Consider the following 19,678-nt stretch of genomic DNA (forward strand, 5'->3'; position numbering starts at 1 on the left):
AGTCCTTAAGGTGGGGTAAGCTCCCACAGGCCTGTGATTGCTGGTTTCATTTCTTTGGCCTGCCTCCGGGTTCCCCTGGAGGAGATGTCTGTGTGAGAATGGAGGGAAGCGGGCACAGTAAACAGGGACGTCCTCCAGACTCGGCCAGTGGGGCGTCCAGTGGGTCATTTTTGATCAGCCCTGGGATGGCAGGCAGACTCTGGAGCCTGTAATCACAGGTTGCACGGCTGCTTGGGACGACAGCTTGAGGATGCAGAACTCCTGCCCAAGTCAGCTGCGGCTGAATCAGGGAAGGAAACCTTTCCCAGAAGTAGGGGGGTGGGGAGGGGGTCTTGGCTAATTCCCGTGGGATGAGCAAAGTGACTTAGAAGGACTTTGCCTATTCATTCCATTGATAAAACTTGACAAGAAGCTACCTTGTGCTGTCCTTGGGCATCTCAACACCAAGTGATTTGGCAAGATAGGTTTAGTTGACCAGCATGGTGCTTTACCCATACTGGGCACTCAGATTTGTGAGATTTTGTTTTTTGTTAGATTGTGAGATTTTGTGTTTGTTAGATTAAGTGCTCATTTTTATTTTTTTTATTGTTTATTTTAGAGAGAGAGGGAGGGGAGGGGCAGAGAGAGAGGGAGACACAGAATCCGAAGCAGGCTCCAGGCTCTGAGCTGTCAGCACAGAGCCAGACGCGGGGCTCGACCTCAGGAACCATGAGATCATGGCCTGAGCCGAAGTCGGATGCTCAACCGACTGAGCCACCCAGGCGCCCCTAACTGCTCATTTCTAAAAGAGTAATGCAGAATATTGGATTTGCAGTTTGAATGTGGTTTTAACATTTTCGGCTGCATGATACCTGGCAATGTAATAGATGCTGTCAGCATCCTTCCCATGTTCCGTTGGCCTCAACCAGTGACTGACGAGAGAAGGTGATAAATACCCCAATTCCCTCACATCTCTGCTGGGGTGACTTAGGGGCACGTGCTGTGCCGTCAGAGTTGCCTAGTAACTGGCTCCCTTCACTGGCTGCTGTCCCTTCCCTGTCTCACTTTCCCAGCCCTCTTCCACTCGCACTCAGATTCTTGTTTGAGGGTCAACTTCCAGGGGAAACCAACCCAGGATAGGATTTAGTTCGCAGTCATTTACCGGTAAATGTAAACAGTATTTTAAAGTCTCTGAGACTCAGTTTCCCTAACCGTAAGATGGAAACTGTAACTGTCTCACGATGATATTGTGATGTGCATTCAGACAGGAGCCTGGCGCAGAGCAGGCATTCAGGCAGACATTTGCTGCTCATTGATTAATATAGAAGCAGCCGTGGTGGATTTGGGAGCGGGTATTATGATGGCCCATGAATGGCCAATGCTTTGGAAATAAGCTATCCTTAGGCGAGGAGAGGAAACAGCTCATCTGCTCATGGCTTTCACACCTAAGCTGTGACCAGTGATACATTTTGAACAACTGACTCTCTAGAGGTTGGGGGAAGCCCTGCTTTGTAGTATTTGTTGATTTCTATAGTGTAAGTATTCCCACCGCGGCTGATTTCAAGTTACCAACATGGCGGCGTGAACACTAAGTCGGGAAGAGATGTACATAGTCAGCCCTTGAGAGCCAGTAGGAGCAGCTCCAGTTCGTAGCTGACCATGACCGAGCTGGGATGTGGCCTCAGTGATCTTAATTTTCAATTTTGTATACCAAGTAAGGAGGGTAAGAATTGTACGAGGCGTCCACAATTCGGGGTATGTTCAAGCTCTGCCCTTGAACAGCCGGCTGAATCACTCTGTGTGAGATGCTTCTGGGGTTTACTCAAAGACTATTGAAATGTTTATGCTATTGTCTTTCGGGGCCTCAGTTTCCCCATCTCCGGGGTAAAGAATTAGATGCTTCCACTAGATCCTTCTGCCCCTGGGTCTCTTTAGGAAGAGTCCACTGCATTCTTCTTGCGTCCACTCAGAAACAAAACCTTTCACAAAGGAGAATCTTTCATGTGTCCATACTTCTGTTGCGCACCACAGGGCACTCAGCACTGGGCCCTGTTAGAGCCTTTGGCCGTGGTCTTCCCTGCTGGCAAAAGGGAAGTCAGTAGAGATTAGCCCAGCCACGTTCCCCCTTCCTTGTGTACCCGTTTCTCTTCATGACACAGGCATGGCGGGTCCCCTGAGGAGGCCTGGGTGGTGGGGAGAGAGGAGCTGGTGTCTTTTGGAAGACTGTCCCCACTTTCCTGAACCACAGTGCAATGTCACAGACCTCCAAGTGAAAGCCAAGAGAAGTCCACACGGAGAAGGAGACTTTCGTATGACAGAATCCAGCATCCCTGGTGCGGTTTTACTCCTAAGTCTCGGTTGACAGTCCTCTTGAGGGAGTCCCTGACTCAGCAATGCCACTGGTAGGAAGTCTTACCCTAAGGGTATAATTGGACAGGTGCAGGAAAATACGTGCACAGGGATGTCCCTTGCACCATTATTTGTAATAATAACCACCACCAAAATGGAGACTAAATCCCAACAAAAGGAAGCTTGTTCTTATGGTACAGGTATCCCTCGCTTTTTGAAAGTTCTTTGCCTTTATGCTGCTTGGCTTTTATGAAAGATCTACCTTTGTCCCTGTTTTTTTCTAACAGAAAGAAATCTGAAGGGGATTTTCACTTTTATGAAAATAGGCGAAAAGCAGAAATAGCGTTCAGTGTTTGTTTTGCAGCAAACTAATGTGGAGGCTACGTACAACCTGAGCCCTGAGAGTGGTCCCGCCAGGCTCCTTCCCTGGGCCCAACACTCAGCATGTCGGCATCGAGCCTCAGAGCTTTGAACTGGGTTTGTGAGCACCTGTGCTTGTTTCAGTTTATTTTACGTATCCGTTAGCAAGATGTGTCCTGAGGTGTCGGAAAAGCCTAAGTTCTTTTTGGGGTCTAGGAGTGCTAAAACATTTTTCCATACAAATTCATGGGAATTGCTTCTTCGCTGTATACCACTTCGGCTCACAAAAGTTTCACAGGAACGCTCGGCTTCTGGATGGAAGGGAAGACCCGCATATCTATATGCTGGATTACTGTGTGGCCACAGAAAATACAGGGTACAGATGTGCATCTATTCCTGTGGAAAAATATATTTCTAAAAAGCAGGTTACTGAACTGCGCTATTTGTAAAATGTATCATACCCTCTGTTTTATATTTGTCTCTGGAAGGATGTATGGCAAAATGTTCATAGTGATTGTCTCTGGTGAAATTTGGGGAGATACTGATCTTCGTCTTTAAAAAAATATATATTTATTTATTTTGAGAGCGAGGGAAAGTGTGAGTGGGGAAGGGGCAGAGAGAGAGGGAGAGAGACGGAATCCCAAGCATCGACGTGGGGCTCGATCTCATGACTGCGAGATCATGACCTGAGCCGATATCAAGAGTCAGACGCTTAACCGGCTGAGCCACCCACACGCCCCTGATCTTAGTCTTTTTTTAAGTTAAATATTTATATTTTTTATTTTTAATTATGGTAAAAGATACATAATATAAAATCTACATCTTTTATCCCTTTTAAATGTACAGTTCAGGGGCTGTCTAGCCCGTTGGGTTCGTTGTAACGTGATATCACCGACTGAGTGACTTAAAAACTACAGAAATGTGTTTCTCATGGTTCTGGAGGCTGGAAGTCCAAGGTCAGGGTGTCAGCATGGGCAGGTGAGAGCCTTTTCCAGGTCTCTGACTTTGCATTATACCTGCACATGGCAGAAAGGATGGGGGGGGGGTGCTCCATGAGATGGGTGCCAATCCCATTCATGAGGGTGGAGTCACCCCTATGAATCATACCCAAAGGCCCCATTTCCTCATCCCATCACGTGTTTTTTTTTTTTAAGTTTTTAAAAAAATGTCTATTTATTTTTGAGAGAGACAGAGACAGAGCGTGAGTGGAGGAGGGGCAGAGAGAGAGAGGGAGATACAGACTTCGAAGCAGGTTCCAGGCTTTGAGCTGTCAGCACAGAGTCCAACGCGGGGCTCAAACTCACGGGCCGGACGGTGCAATCATGACCTGAGCCGGAGTCGGACGTTTAACCGACTGAGCCACCCAGGCGCCCCATATACCATCACATTTTGGGTTAGGATTTCAACATATGAATGTGGACGCACATAAACATTCAGACAACAGCAGTGACATTAAGTGCATTCCCATTGTTATCCAACCATCACCAGTATCCATTTCCAGGACTTTTCCATCATCCCACACAAAGACTCTGTACCCATTGAACATTAGCTTCCCACTCCTTATCCTCAAGCCCCCCACAGCCCCTATTCCACTTACAGTCTTGGGGTTCACTGTGCCTTGAACGTAAGAGCTGTCCTGTAGTGAGTGAGGTCCAAACCAGGTGGAGGTGAGTTGTTGAGGCCATCTTCCTTGAAGATTGAGAATGAGATCCTCCCCATTTCAGTTTCAAGCATCCTTTGTGTGTTTCAGGCTGTGAGGCTCAACTTGACCCGCTCAGTGCCCACCGTGGTGGCTGTGGTTATGGCTGCTGAATGTTCTGTCCACAGGCAGGGTGACCTGCCTGGCATGCAGGGAGGACTTTAGTTGGTGGGGGTCCATGAGGCCCCAAGTGCTCTGGAGACATGGGTGGTAGCCTTAGATAGTCGGTGCCCTCTTCCTAAAGCTCCACACGGGATCTTACAGCTGGTCATACAGACATTTGGGATAAGGAGTACTTTCTTATGCCTCTGACAAGATAATCAGGCACATGGTATAGTGGGGTGGGGAACAGGGGAGATGGTGTGTATGCTTCAGCTTCAGGTTGAGTCTGAGGTAAGAGGGCGTCGGGAAGCTTTAGGACCCAGAATTGGGAAACCAGGTCATGTGTTCAGGCGTCACGGGAGTGGATCACGTGGCTTTTCTCTGGAACACCTTGTTCTGTGGGAAAAGCTTGAACTTTCTTGGTAAGTGAGCTCCCGGAAGGGCCTGTCAGGCTCTCCAGGGGGTCAGCCATAGGATGTAGGTCTGGGAAGGACAGACTTGCCCACTGGACTCTGGAAGTTTCTTTACCTGGCCCTGTCTGTTTCCTCTCTGCCCTGTGGGAGGCTGCTCTTTTAATCCTAGACAGTCGGGGAAGTGTAAAGATTTTACAGAGATGGCCTTTGAGAAGCCCATTTTGAGGAGAAGTCTTGTTTTTCATGCTGTTGATTTTTCTTTAGGGTCATTTGGCTGGTTGTAGGGCAGGCAGAAGAGGGTGTGAATGTGGTTTTGTGGAAAACTTCCCCTCAGCCTCCTGGAAATGTTCTGGAAACCCCCAGATGAGCCATCTCTCCTGGTAGTTGGACGGGTCTGAGATCTGCTGCGTGAGAGTGAATTTTTCCACACGCACAGGGGGTTAAGGGGGTTAAAGGAAGGTGGATGTAAGATGCCCCACCATGGCTGCCCCCAGGGAGGGCCCAGCACACATTGGATTCTTCCTTTGCTGTCCCTTCCTTACTGCTTCTGAAGTGCAAGGAACCTGCCCAACTTGGGGGGTGGGTGGGGTGAAGGAGGCCCACCCTCCTGGCTCTTGGGTTTCCAATCCTGGCCCCGGGTAGCCAGGAGCAGAAACCCCAAGATCTCTGCACACAAAACTCAGAATCTTAGCCTAGAGCACCAAAAAAGGAAAAACTGCTGGGGTTCCCTGAGGAAGGGGAAGTGAGGTCAGAGATGGGTCTCAGAGAAATCACTCAGTAAACAGGAAGAGCGGCCAGAAAGAAACCTGTGCTTGTCAGAAACAGAGAACTGAAGGCAGCCCCTCCTCACCTGCCCAGATCGGTCAGCACGTCCCCGCAGAGCCGAGATGCTAACCACAGATAGCGAGTGGGGGCCCCAAGGCAAGGACTCATCCAGACCTTGGGCCCTCCCCGTGGGTCGGGGCTCCACCTAAACCCCATCATTATTGGGCTGGAGGAAAGCCTAATTCACCCTTCCCTAGGTACAACATTAAACTACCCTGTAAAATAGCTCTTGGTTCTGAGAGATGCAGGTCAAGAAATGCTGTCTTATTTGCCTGGTCAGGGCCAGTGTTTCCTCCACCAGCTTCCTGTTCTTTTCCTCAGGCCAAATCAGCCATAGAGAGTTTCCCAAGTTGTTGGAGTTTAGCCCCTGAAGGGGGTAATCTTGGCGAGGCCCTTCTGGTTAAAGATGACGAAGGTGCTGCTTTAGGGAGGTGGATGTAACCAGGCCCTTCCTCGGCAGGTCTGTCAGATTGGAGGGTTAGATTTCTAAGTCTTTAGTTTCTCCGAGCCAGAGTCTAAATTCTACACACACGCATGCGTGCGTTTTTTTACTTCCTTAGTGCCTTTTTTTTTTCCGTCCTGCTCCAACACCCTGGTTCTCTGATGGGAGCCTAAGGGCCTTTGGATTTCCTCCTAAACATCCATCCAGAAGGTCAAAAGCTCGTGGACGCCGGTGGGACTTTCCTATAAACAAGTAGTTGCTCATCCGGGCCTGCGAGGTGATTGTTTGGGTGAGTACCCGTGGTGACTTTCCAGGTCACTCACCTGGCCACCCGCCCGCTGGTGTGGAGTGGGAGGCAGGCCCTTCTGGCGGGAGTCCCAGGACCATTTCCTCATATCTGCCCCGACCGCACTGGGGACTCAGATCAGTGCACGGAAGGCCTGAGCAGAACAGGCCGGGGTCCCTGCCGGCCGACCGTGGAAAGAGCAGGGGCTTTGCACACCAAGCTGCCTGAGGGGGGAACCCAGCATGGCTTGAGTCTCAGCTACTCATCTGGACAGTGGGCCAGGCAGGGGCTGCCTCCTGGGATGGGAACCAAGTTTCCCATCAGCAAAGGCCTCGTATCTGTCATCAGTCAGGCCCCCAGGCTTTTTCCAGGCTGGGGGAGCAGGTGGTCTGTGGGACCCACGACTGTGAAGCTAGCTCATTCTTTAGACAGAGGGTAGATGTGACTTAGGGTCTGTGGTTCTGTGACGCTGCAGGTGCCCCGGTCCCTGGACAAGGTCTCCATCCCTGGCTCCCGCAGGGTCTGCTTTACCTATGGCTTGTCTGTCTCACTTACCTCCCCTCCCCAGGACTCCTGGACCCACCGTGGCTGGCTGCTAAAGCCAGCCTATCCTTGCCTGTCCTGCTCAGCCCGTTCCCCCATGTCTGGCGTTTCGCCAGGGTACCACAGAAGGAGCCCCGGGCTTCTTGTCAGCTCTGTGACCTGGGACAAGTTGCCTAACCTCTGGGACCTTCTGTTTCCTCATCTGTAAAACGGTGAAAATAAAGCCTTCCCCATGGGTTCTTTCTTGTAAGGAATAAGATAAAGCTTCTAGAGCCTTGTTACCGGCAGTGGCAGCATCACTTGGGAGCCCACGAGGAATGCACATTCTCCCATCCAGAAGTACTGAATCGGAAACTGGGGGGAGGGGGAAAGGAGTCTGTATGTGATGAGCCCTCCAGGGGATTCGGGTACACCCTCCAGTGTGAGAACCACCCCTCTGGATATGGCTGGGTCAGCCGATTTGTCGCTGAAAACTCTTTTCTCCCCCTTCCCCTCGAAAAAGCTTTCTCGGCAAGAACTCGAGGGCTTCAGCTTCTCCGCCACACAGTCCGACGTTTGACCCCAGCTCCGTCTCTTCCTGGCTGTGTGTTTTGGGACAAGCTACTTCGCGTCTTTGTGCCTCCTTGGTTTCATCTGCAAAATGGGGGTATTAGGGTTTCTTTCTTCATGGGGTTGTTGTGGGGATTCGATGGGTCCAAGCAGATACTAGGTGGCCCATAGTAAGCTCTCATTTAGGGTAGCTGTCTATTATCTGCATTTGGTATTTTATTATTAGCACGGTGATAATATTGTGGTTGTTCTTTTCCTGATTTGTGGGGGAAACAGGTGTCAAGGTGCCTCCTGAGACGAGTGTTCTGCTAGTTCTCTTGCACTAAGCCCCTTTCCACCTGCCAGCCTCTTCCCAAATACCTTTCACTCGCCCTTTCTTGATGCTTAGCGGGCTTTTGAGGTGGCGATTGGCAAAGCCTTTCACGGTCAAATGTAAAGCTGAGAAAGTGCAGTACATACACTTGGGACACTTGACCTTAACCCTACGTCCCTTGGCAGTGTTTGGTGCCAGACTCTTTCTCGAGCAGAGTGATTGGGAGAGCTGTGTGGATGGGTCACTGGAGGCCTAAATGCCTGGAAAAGGGGACAGAGGAAGTGCATTCAGAGAGGGGAAGATCAGTGGGGTGAACAGGTCCCGGAGAGGTCCCGGTCCTGGCCAGTAAGTGGGCCTTTCATTGAATAAAGCAGGCAGGTGGAAGGCAAAATGTGCCCTATTTCCTTCCCAAGCAGCCTGAATTTTGCCTGTGTCTGGGACAGGATCAAGTTCAGGTTCAGGAACCAGGAGGTGGAATCGCTTGCAATCTCTAGAACTTGGCAGGGTCCCAGCCCACAACTCTTGTGTCCTTCCTCGTGTGGCGCAATAGGGTTGGGGTTTCCTGTTTGCCATCGACACTTCTTCCTGCCCCTATACCAAGGAGCTGAAATGCAGGGGGACTATCTCCTCTGTCGCTGCTTGGTGACAAAACGGAGTCTCTCAGGAGACCTGATGAGAAAGTCTTTAACACTATAGTATGAAGTGCTGTGTGAGATAACTTTCTGCTCCAACCCAGGGGTCCCGATTGTCCCCGGGAGGCAGGGCAGCACTCAGAGAAGAGGTGGGGACAGGCCCCAAAAGGGGAAGCTGTGGGCCTCCAGCGAGAATTTCCTTTGTATCTGGAGCCTGGGGCTGGCTTCCTGGCTTCTGCGGTGCGGTGCCCTGCATGACGGAGCCCTTTTGCATCAGCTAGCTGTGGCCCTGCACACACTGATCCTTTGCGATGCTCTACACCGTCCCCTCGCCCCTTTGAAAGATTAGTAACGGAGAGGGGGTGCTAAAGATCCAACTTAGTTTGCTTTGAGAAGATCCCATTCCTTCCATTCTTGAAAGGCTGCTTTGGGGTACATTTTGTGGTGTCCTCAGTCTACACAGCTCTATCCCTATCGGACTTGACGATCGTTCTCAGCCCTGGTTGTACATTGGCACCACCTGCGAAGGCTTTAAAACTGCTCATGCGGGGCCCCTGGGGGGCTCAGTTGGTTAAGCTAAGCGTCCGACTCTTGATCTCCGTTCAGGTCATGATCTCGAGGTTCGTGGGATTGGGCCCCGCGTCGGGCTTTGCGCTGACAGCACGGAGCCCGCTTGGGATTCTCTGTCTCCCTCTCTCTCTGCTCATGCTGTGTCTTAGTCAAAATAAGTAAACTTTGAAAAAAGCGGTCATGCCTGGGCCCCTTTCAGGGGGTCTGCTGTAATCAGTATGAGTTGCAGCCTGGATATCAGGAATTTAAAATCAACTCTTTTTGCCACCCACCCCCCACCCCCACCCCGAGCCCCATCCTCAGGGAGAGTTTAATGAGTGCTAGAATGAGAACCTCTGAGGTGTCCTGTGACTCAAGGCAGCTGCTTCTCCTTCCCGCCTTGGTTTCGGCCGAGGCCTAGCAGACTGCACATCCCTCTCGTTGGTCAGAGGGCGGCTCTGTGGGGTTTGCCCCCCTGGGAACTCTCTGCGGCAGGCCGTCCCCTCCCCCAGCCTGTCTCGTTCTCCTAGCTGTACTTTCTTAGATACTGGGACTGCCTGGGTGCTGGAAACCGCCTGTTGCCCCCGGCCCCCATCCTACCCCGGTTGCTGAGCTCAAGCCTGGCTCCTGCTGTGCCACCAGGAAGAGAGTTTGGGAAACGGAGTGGGGTTCTTTATCTCACTCTGGACTTTCCTGCCAGGGGTTGCCAGCCTTTCTGTTCTGCATTTGCCCTTCTCCCTCTGGGGGCTTTTCAGTTCCTTTGTGTCTAGGCCAGAACAGAAATGGTAGGGATTAGCCAGCGTCCCGGGGATGCTGTGAGACCAGAACCAACTATGGTGTGTTCTCCAGGCCCCCTGACAGTAAGGGAGTGAGGGCACCGGAGTCTGGAGCAACCAAGAGCTGAGAACACAGGAGACCTTGCTCTCTTCGAAGAGAGCTTTGGATGCCTTTTCCCACCTCCTTGAGCTTCTTGAGTGCTTAATGTTTGCCTTCCTCACAGGAAGCTGAGCCGGTGACTTTCAAGGGCTTGCACGGCCCCTCATTTATTCTTGGGGAGGCTGGAGACACCTGTGAGTGGGGGAGTCCGTGAAAAGGAAGAGGGAGGGATCCTTTGTGCAACAGCTGCAGGGGTTTGACTGGTCCGGAGCTGGGGCAAGTCTGCCCCCATTCCTGCAACTTAGCCTGCAGCCAGCGGCACCTGGCTGTCTCCTGCCCCCAGCTGCTTCCTCCCAGCCTGAGGGTGGTGGGAGAAAGTGGATTGCTCATGAGTCTTAGCTGCTTCCCAGTCCTGGGAACTGTTCCCAGTCCTGGGACCCTCCTCCCAGAGGGGCTCTCAGCTGATGCCTGACTGGCGCACGGGAGCAAAGCCTGGCCTGCCTGTCTGAAGCAGGGACAACTCTGTGGAGTTATTCACACGCCGGAGTTCCCATGGGATCAGGCTATGGCTGGGGTCCAGCTGAACCCCGGTGACCCAGTTCCTTCCCCGGCCCGGCCCTGCTTCCCTCACTTGCGCACAGGTTTCTCTCGAAAACACTTCCTTAGTAACTCATGTGCCCCCAAATCCTTGTTTGGGGCTCTGCTTCTAGGAATCCTCTTACCTAAGACAGCAGGAACCCGCTCCCTCCCTGGAAGAAACAATGATAATGGAAACACCAGATGGATGGTTTCTGTGTGGTGGTTAAGTGCTGGGGTGGAGGGCAGGTTGAGGCGTGAGCGCCTGCCCCCGACACTGCCCAGGGGCAGCGGGGACACTTTGAAGGAGGAGCTAAGTTTTGGATCAGGGTCTGGGGAGCATGTGAGTTTGCTTGGGTCTGTAGAGGAGCATGGACACAGAGCGTGAAAAGCAGACCCAGAAAGTCTCTGTGGCTGGGGTGTCACCCTCCAGTTGTGTAGGAACCTCTCCTCTGTCAAAAACGTTCTCTTGGATCTTAAGGAGGGTCGTGTCCCCAGGTTGTCTTTGGTGCAAGCAGGAAGTAATGGATGGGTAGTCACGTGAAACATACAAACTAGGTTGCACCAGCAAGGTACATGGTATTGCCCAGGCATTTGAGGGAGCCGAGGAGCACCTAGAACATTCTGCCAAGGCATGATGTCAGTGCCAGTAGGAAGGACTGACTCATTGGTGGCCCCAGCGGGTCTTCAGTGTGACTAAACCCTGGGAGGCTCGTGTCCCGATGTGGCAAGCCCGGTATTTCGCACATCTCCAGACCTTTTAGCAGATGTGGTTCAACATACACTCCACCTCTTAAAGTCTTTCTACAGGGAAGTCGTGCTGATTTAGAATGCTTGAGGAGGGGCGCCAGGGTGGTTCAGTCTGTTGAACGTCCGGCTTCGGCTCAGGTCATGATCTCACACTCCGTGAGTTCGAGCCCCGCATCTGGCTCTGTGCTGACAGCTCGGAACCCGGAGCCTGCTTCCGATTCTGTGTCTCCCTCCCTCTCTGCTCCTCCCCTGCTCATGCTCTGTCTCTCTCTGTCTCAAAAATAAATAAAAACATTAAAAAAAATTTTAGAATGCTTGAGGAGTGAAAGACTCTGTTCACAGAGGAAGTTCAGTAGTTGTAAATAGGATTTAGACTCCCAAAGAGCAGTGCCACATTACAAAATATTTTTGATAAATAGCTTTTTATAAAGTTCTTTTTCTATAAAGTTTATGTGTTGTGTCAGAGTTGTCCTTCATCCGTGTCCCCTTTCTCTCCCCTTCTTTTTCTGTGTGGGAAGCTATGAACCGTGAGCCGTTTCAGTTCTGTGTCTGAGATGCTGGCCGATGTGGGAAGCCCGGCCTTCCTCCCCATCTTGTTGGCTCTTCCTCAGAGAGATGGTGGCTTGCCACTTGTGCATCCTCAAGGCATCGTGGAAGCGTTGCTTGTAAGTGATCCTTACAAGGCATTTTGGAGTCCCAGAGTGCTCCGCAAATTCTTGATAATAAGAGACAAGGCAGAAGAGTTGCAACAGCCACCAAACAAATCCCTCTCTCCGAGGCTGCAGACATTGGCAGGCGCCTTGGAGGAAGTGTCCAATTGAATCCACATTCCAGCCCCATCGACCATCTTCCTCCGACCCCTCCTTGTGCGAGGAACAATACTCTGTTTAAGGAATATCAGACTGAACTCTAAATTTCCGGCCCTTTGTTAGCTCTGCTGCTGTATTTGCCTTAAAGTGAATGTTAATTTAGCTGACACTCCCCCCCGCCCCCCCCCGCCACACTCACTCCTGTCTCCCCCAGCCCTCTCCACCCCTGTCCCCTTCCCCCCTCCAAAACCCCCAACTGGTTGGAGGCAGCCAGTGATTTGTGGTGATAGTTGCAAAGCTTGTGAAGGGAGATGCAGGTGTTGGTCTCAAGACAGACAAAGAAAGGATTGGGTCCTAGAATCAGTTACTTATTTTATTTTATTTTATTTTGTGTTTCTTTTTTTTTTTTTAATTTTTTTTAACATTTATTTATTTTTGAGAGACAGAGCACAAGTGGGGAGGGGCAGAGAGAGAGAAGGAGACAGAATCCGAAGCAGGCTCCAGGCTCCGAGCTGTCCCCACAGAGCCCGACAAACTGTGAGATCATGACCTGAGCTGAAGTCGGAAGCTCAACCAACTGAGCCACCCAGGCGCCCCTGTGTTTATTTTTTTATTTTGAGAGAGAGAGTGCAAGTGGGGGAGGACCAGAGAGAAAAGGAGAAAGAGAATCCCAAGCAGGCTCCATGCTGTCAGTGCAGAGCCACATGAACCGCGAGATCGTGACCTGAACTGAAATCAAGAGTTGGACGCTCAACTGACTGAGCCACCCAGGGGCCCCAGTTACCTGTAGTTTTAATTTAACCGTGTGGTAGGCTATTATTTTCCTAACACCCCTCACCCAAGACTTGTAAAAGTAAGAAAAAAGGTGGGGAGAAGTTCAGGTTGGAAACAAAGATGGAGCCAACATGAGCCAGTAGCATAGCGATGGTCTTGCTAAGATCACCCAACACAGGTAGAGCGATGGGACCCCGGAGAATCCCCACATTTGGGCCATGAGACTACTTGCTTTTTATCAATCTGGCAAATACAAAAATAGTGATTAGGGAGGTTGAACATCTCTTCGTAAATTTGTTAACTATTTTAATTTATTTTTCTGTGAATTCTGTGAAAGTATTCATGTTCTTTGCCCGATTTTCTGTTGGGTGTAGAATCTTCTTCTTATAGATTTATTAATTTTGCATATTAATGACATTAGCTAATTTTATATATTAATGGCATTAGCTAATGTTACATATTAATGACATTAGCCCTTTGTCACATGTATTGTAAATGTTTTCCCCCAAGTTGTCATTGACTTTTGACTTTGGACAGGGTAAAAAATTTTTTTCTAAACAGAAGTTGAAAATCTTTACAGATTGGTTCCATTTTGGTTTTTTTTCAATTATGCCTTCTGGATTTTGAGTCTTTCATAGGAAAGTTTTTCCCACTTCAAGTTTATATATATCCTATGTTTCCTTCCAGCATTTTATGTTTTAATGTTGAAATTTTTTATACAGATATCATTTCTTTTGGTGGAAGGAGTAAAGTAGGGGGTTAGCTTTCCCCTCCTCCCCTTTCCAAAGGCTAATCAATTCTCTAGCAACATTTTTAAAATTTATCTTTCCCCTGCTATTTAGATGTAGCCCACATTCTATGTTCCCAAATATATTTGGGTCTGTTTCTATATGCTGTATTGTTTTATTGATCTGCCTATTTTTTTCTCCAAGTACCAAATTGTTTTAATAACTGTAGAGAAGACTTAAATTCTCTAATTGGAGGGGCGCCTGGGTGGCTCAGTCGGTTAAGCGCCCAACTTTGGCTCAGGTCATGATCTCACGGTTCATGAGTTTGGGCCCCGTGTTGGGCTCTACACCGGCAGCAAGGAGCCTGCTTGGAATTTTCTCTCTCTCCCTCTCTTTCTGCCCTTCCTCTGCTCATGCTCTCTCTCTCTCTCTTTCTCAAAATAAATGAACTTAAAAAAAATTCACTAATTGGTATGTTCAGTGGATTTAAGAGGGCATGCTATCAAAGGGACTTGTCTTAAAACAGGACAGACTGCTTTCAGATGCAAAACAAAATTACCAAATTATAGCTTATGATGGAGGCAGTGAACAAAAGAGTCCTGCAGAAAACCCAATCTGTGAGTTAGATTAACTACAGAATTCTTTTTTTTTTTTTTAAGTTTATTTATTTTTTGAGGGAGGGAGAGAGAGAGAAAACACACACATCAACAGGGAAGGGGCAGTGAGAGAGAGGGAGAGAGAGAGAGAGAATCCCAAGCAGGTTTTCCACCAGCATTTTGGAGCCCGATTTAGGGCTCAAACCCATGAACTGTGAGATCATGACCTGAGGCGGAAATCAAGAGTTGGACACTTAACCGACTGAGCCACCCAGGCGCCCCAGGTTAGCTGCAGCATTCTAGGAAAAGAAGGAGATGGAGGTTTGAGTAAAAATGATACAAGACTTGAGGGATCGGGGCAGGGACAGATGGATGGATGGATGGACAGACAGTGCTAGAGAAAGAGGATTGGAGACACTGCCGAAGAAGAACCAAGAATGGAAGGAAGAGAAGAGTATCGAAGAAAGAATAGAATAACATTTCCCTGGTTGAGGAAAGACTTGAATGTTCACGGTGACGTCTGTCCACGGCCACTAACCTAGTGTCTGCTCCAGCCAGGCTGTGGGGTTGGCTCTGGCTGAGGTTCCCCCATGACGGCTCTGGGTTTTCTTCCTTGGGCTCCTACCACCAGCTCCCGGCTCTGCCGACCAGCCTCCCTTTCAAGGCACCTTTTCCTCTTGGCCTCCAGGGTACCGTGTCTCCCTGCTCCCCTTCCAGGGGCTCCTTTTCCTCTGCCCATCGCTGACCTATGGCGTGCATTGGAGCCCAGCCCCCTCAGCCTTCTACGCTTTCCCGACCTCCTTCCCTGGGAGTTGCGTGCTGTCACCTAACTGGGCCACAGACCGGGGGCTGTGCCTGCCAGCCGCAGCCTGTGTGTGTGCATCATCCTGGACTCTGCCTTTAAGCCCACGGCCATCGCTTCTCGGCCTTTTGGCTAAGATCAAGTGTAACCCCACAGCAAATCTGGCAGCGTGCCCCTTTCCAAACCTTTTTATTGATGCGTCAACGACTTTTCCATCTACCTCTCTAAACCCTTTAGACATTGTGACTCCACCCCCACTGTCCCCTTCCCTGGGTCAGGACCCTCCAGGGGTCCCCTTGCCACCGTTCCCTTCCATAATCCTTTCTCAAAGCAGGTGGGGTGGGGCAATCGTTCTGCAGTTCAAGTCAGATCACACCCTCTCCTTGTGTTCCTCTTGCCACTGTAAAAATGACCCCAGATGCGGTGGTTTACTCTCTTACGTTCTGGAGGCCAGAAGTCTGAAAACGGTTTCACTGGGCCCAAACCATGGTGCCAGGAGGGCTCTGGGGGGAAACCATTTGCTTGCCTTTTCTGACTTGGAAAATCGTGTTCCTTAGCCCATGGCCCCTTTCTCCACCCTCAGCCAGTGTAGCACTTTCAAATTTCTCTTTCTGCTGGGGTTGTCTGTGGCAGATCCTCCCTCTGCCTCTCTTAGAAAGACACTTGTAACTACATTTAGGGCCCTCCCAGGTAACCTAGGATGGTCTCCCCATTTCAAGAACCTTAATTTAATCACACCTGGGGACTCATAAGGGAACATTCACAGGCTCCCGGGATTAGGACCTGGGTACCTTTGGGACCATTATTCAGCCTACCACACCTCCCGCGGAACCCCAACTCCTTGGCATGGTCAGGGTCCCCCGTGGGCGCCACCCCATCTTGCACAGCTCCGGGGTGCATGCTGCTTCTGTCTGGACCCCTCTGCCCTTCACCTTTACCTTTGTCAGCTGTACCTCATCAATGAGGTCTCAGCTGAGAGGTCACTTCCTCCAGAAAGCTCCCGGGAACGCCCCAAGTCCAGATTAAGCGCCCTTCTGTGTGCTGCCATATACCTGCCTTCCTTGCTAGAACAGTCTCCTCCTGTCCGTCTCCCGCTAGACCTTGAGGGCAGGACTGTGCCTGTTCACTTTGCTGTTGAATCACCATCAGGAAGCGCAACATGTGGCACACGCTAGGCATACAATACATTTTTGTGAAATGTGTAAATTCAAATATGCATAGAAAGGGTACTTTAAAAACTACTCACTAGTTACGGGTAATTGTCTTTTTAAAAAAATAACTTTTTCACCGGTCTGATTCTCTTGTTTCCTTCTTCTTCTTTTTTTTTTTTTTTTTTCCTGCAGTACATATGTATTCCTATTTTTATGATTTTTTTCCCTTTAGGAAAAATAGAGAAATTAATATTTATAATTTAGAGAGAACAGTTGTGTTCTTAGGATACTACTTTTGGGTATGCAGGTGGGGATTGAATTTTCTGAATGGAACTCAGCCCTTCAGCTCCCCTCCCCCACACCGATTGCCCCTCCTTTCGCGGGGCCTTTCGTATTTGTTTCTTGTGGCTGCTTGAACACGTCACCGAAATGTAGCCCCTTAAAACGACACAAATTTATTATCTCGGGGTCTCACTGGGCTCAAATCAAGGTGTCAGCTGGGGCTGTGTTCTTTTCTAGAAGACCCAGGGGAAAAATTCACTTGCTCGTCCTTTTCAGCTTTTCACATTCCTTGGCTGGTGCCTGTCTTCCTCCAGCTTCGAAGCCAGCAACAGCAGATTGTGTCCTTCTCACATTGTATCACGATAACACTGGCTTTTCTGCCTCCCTCTTCCATTTTGTAAAAAATCTTGGCGAAATACCCATAAAATGTATCAGCTTCGTCATTTTTTAAAAATTTTTTTTAGTATTTATTTATTTTTGGGAGACAGAGAGACAGAGTGCCAGCAGGGGAGGGGCAGAGAGAGGGAGACGCACGATCTGAAGCAGGTTCTAGGCTCTGAGATCTGAGCTGTCAGCACAGGACCTGACACAGGGCTCAAACCCGCGAAGCATGGGATCATGACCTGGGCTGAAGTCAGACGCTTAACCGACTGACCCACCCAGGGGCCCCAGCAACCAACTTTCTACCTTATGGTTCTATGACACTGACTACTTTGGAGACTTCATATTGGTGGCATCAGCCAGTATTTGTCCTTTTGTGGCTGGCTTATTTCAATTAGCAGAATGTCCTCGAGGGTCATCCATATTGTAGTACGTGTCAGAATTTCCTTCTTCTTCTTTTTTTTTTTTTAATGTTTATCTATTTATTTATTGACACACACACAGAGAGAGAGAGAGAGAACAAGAGACCTAGGGAGGGGCAGAGGGAGAGGGAGAGAGAAAGCCCAAGAAGGCTCCGTGCTGTCAGCAGAGAACCCAACGTGGAGCTTCAACTCACGAACTGTGAGACCATGACCTGAGCCGAAACCAAGAGTTGGCCGCTTAAGCAACTAAGCTACCCAGACACCCCAGAATTCCCTTCTTTTTTAAGGCTGCATAATATTTCATGGTATTACCATACACCGTTAATGCATTCATCTGTTGATGGACATTTGAGTGGCTTCCAACTTTTGGCTGTTGTGATCGGTGCTGCTACGGACATGAGTATATACATATCTCTTCAAGATCCTGCTTTCGATCCTTTTGGATATATACTCAGAAGCGGAATTGCTGGATCATAGGGTAATTCTATTTTTAACTTTTTGAGGAACTGCCACATGGACCACATGTCCTCAGTGGCAGCACCATTTTACATTCCCCACTAACAGTGTCCAAGGGTTCCCATCTTTCCACAGCTTCATCAACACTTGTTATCTCATGTCTTTTTTTTTTTTTTTAATGTTTATTTATTTTTGAGAGAGAGAGACAAAGTGTGAGCAGGGGAAGGGGCAGAGAGAGAGGGAGACACAGAATCCAAAGCAGGCTCCAGGCTCTGAGCTGTCGGCACAGAGCCCGACTCGGGGCTCGAACTCATGAACCGCGAAATCATGACCTGGGCTGAAGTTGGACGCTCAACCAACTGAGCCACCCAGGCGCCCCTGTTGTATCTTTTTGATACTAGCCATTCCGACAGGTGTGAGATAGAGGTCTAATGTCATTCTTTTGCATGTGAGTTTCCAATTTTTCCAACATTTATCGAAGAGACCCTTCTCCCCCGCCTGAATATTCTTGGCTCCCTGGTCAAATATTAATTGTTTTAATAATTAATTGTATTAATTGTATTAATATTAATTAATAAATATTAATTAATTTCTGGTCCCTAAATTCTGTCCCAGGGGTCTATGTGCCAGCATCATACTGTTTTGGTTGCTATAACTTTGTAGTAAGATTTGAAATCAGGAAATGCGAGGCCTCCAGCTTTGTTCTTTCTCAGGATTGCTTTGTCTATTTGAGTTCTTTTATGGTTCCATACACATTTCAGGATTATATCTTCTGTTTCTGTGAAAAATGCCATTGGAATCTTGATAGGGATTGTGTTGATCTAGAGATGGCCTTAAGTACTATGGACATTTTAACAATATTCTTCTGATCCATGAACACGGGACATTTTTCCGTTTGTTTTTGTATTTGTTTTCAATTTCTTTCATCAATGTCATGTAACTTCCAGTGTGCAAATCTCTCACATCCTTGACTAAATTTGTTCCTAAGTATTTTATTATTTTTGATGCTATTGTAAATGGGATTGCTTTCTTTATCTCTTCTTCAGATAGTTTGCTGTTAGTGGATAGAAACACAACCAATTTTTGCATGCTGATTTTTATGCTGTACCTTCACTGAATTCATTGATTAAGTCTAACAGTTTTTTGGTAGAGTCCTTAGGATTTTCTATATATAAGATACTATCATCTGCAAACAAAGACAATTTTATGTCTTCTTTTTTGATTTGGATGCCTTGTATGCGTTTGTACTGCTTGATTGTTCTGGCTAGGATTTTCAGGACTGTGTTGAATAGGAGGGGAGAGGGTGGGCGCCCTTGTCTTGCTCCTGATCTCAGAAGGAAAAGCTTTCAGGGTTTCACCATTGAGTGTGATGTTTGCTGTGGGCTTGTCATATCTGGCTTCTTTTATGTTGAAGTATGTTCCTTCTGTACCCAATTGGTTGGAGTTTTTGTCCTGAAAGGATGTTGAATTTTGTCAGATGCATTTCCTGCGTCTGTTGAGATGATCATATGATTTTTATCTTTTGTTCCGTTAATGCGATATATCACATTTATTGATTTATGTGTGTGGAGCTATCCTTGCATCCCAGGGATAAATCCCACCTAATCATGTTCTGTGATCTTTTAATTTAAAGTTTATTTATTTACTTATTTTGAGAGAGAGAGAGCACCTGTGAACAAGGGAGGGACGAAGAGAGAGAGGGAGAGAGAGAGAATCACAAGCAGACTCCATGCTGTCAGCACAGAGCCTGACGTGGGGCTCGATCTCACAGACCGTGAGATCGTGACCTGAGCTGAAATCAAGGGTCAGATGCTTAACCAGCTGAGCCACCCAGGTGCCCTTCACGTTGTATGATCTTTTTAATGCACTGTTGAATTTGGTTTGCTAATATTTTGTTGTGAATTTTTAAATTTGCACTCATCAGGTATATTGGCCTGTAGTTTCTTTTCTGGTAGGAGGCTCACCTGGCTACCAGGGTATCAAGGTAACCCTGGCCTCATGAAATGAGTTTGGGAGTGTTCTCTCCTCTTCAAA

The 19,678-nt window shown here is 48.7% G+C and overlaps 1 protein-coding gene across 5 annotated transcripts in view; it reads left to right on the forward strand.

Annotated features, from left to right (window-relative positions):
* Positions 1 to 19,678, forward strand: part of RASSF2 (Ras association domain family member 2) — a 44,419-nt gene that overhangs the window by 2,979 nt on the left and 21,762 nt on the right. The window contains exon 1 of one of the 5 annotated variants that reach the window (XM_086701753.1): positions 5,976 to 6,458. The exons of the other annotated variants lie outside the window; for them this stretch is intronic. The gene's annotated coding sequence lies outside the window, so the exon portion shown is untranslated. Of the gene's footprint in view, positions 1 to 5,975; positions 6,459 to 19,678 lie in introns of those variants that run through there. 5 annotated transcript variants of the gene reach the window in all.

This window comes from Puma concolor, chromosome A3 (genome assembly GCF_028749965.1).
Source record: "Puma concolor isolate L17-30 chromosome A3, mPumCon1.1.hap2, whole genome shotgun sequence".
In the NCBI taxonomy this organism is placed as follows: Eukaryota; Metazoa; Chordata; class Mammalia; order Carnivora; family Felidae; genus Puma; species Puma concolor.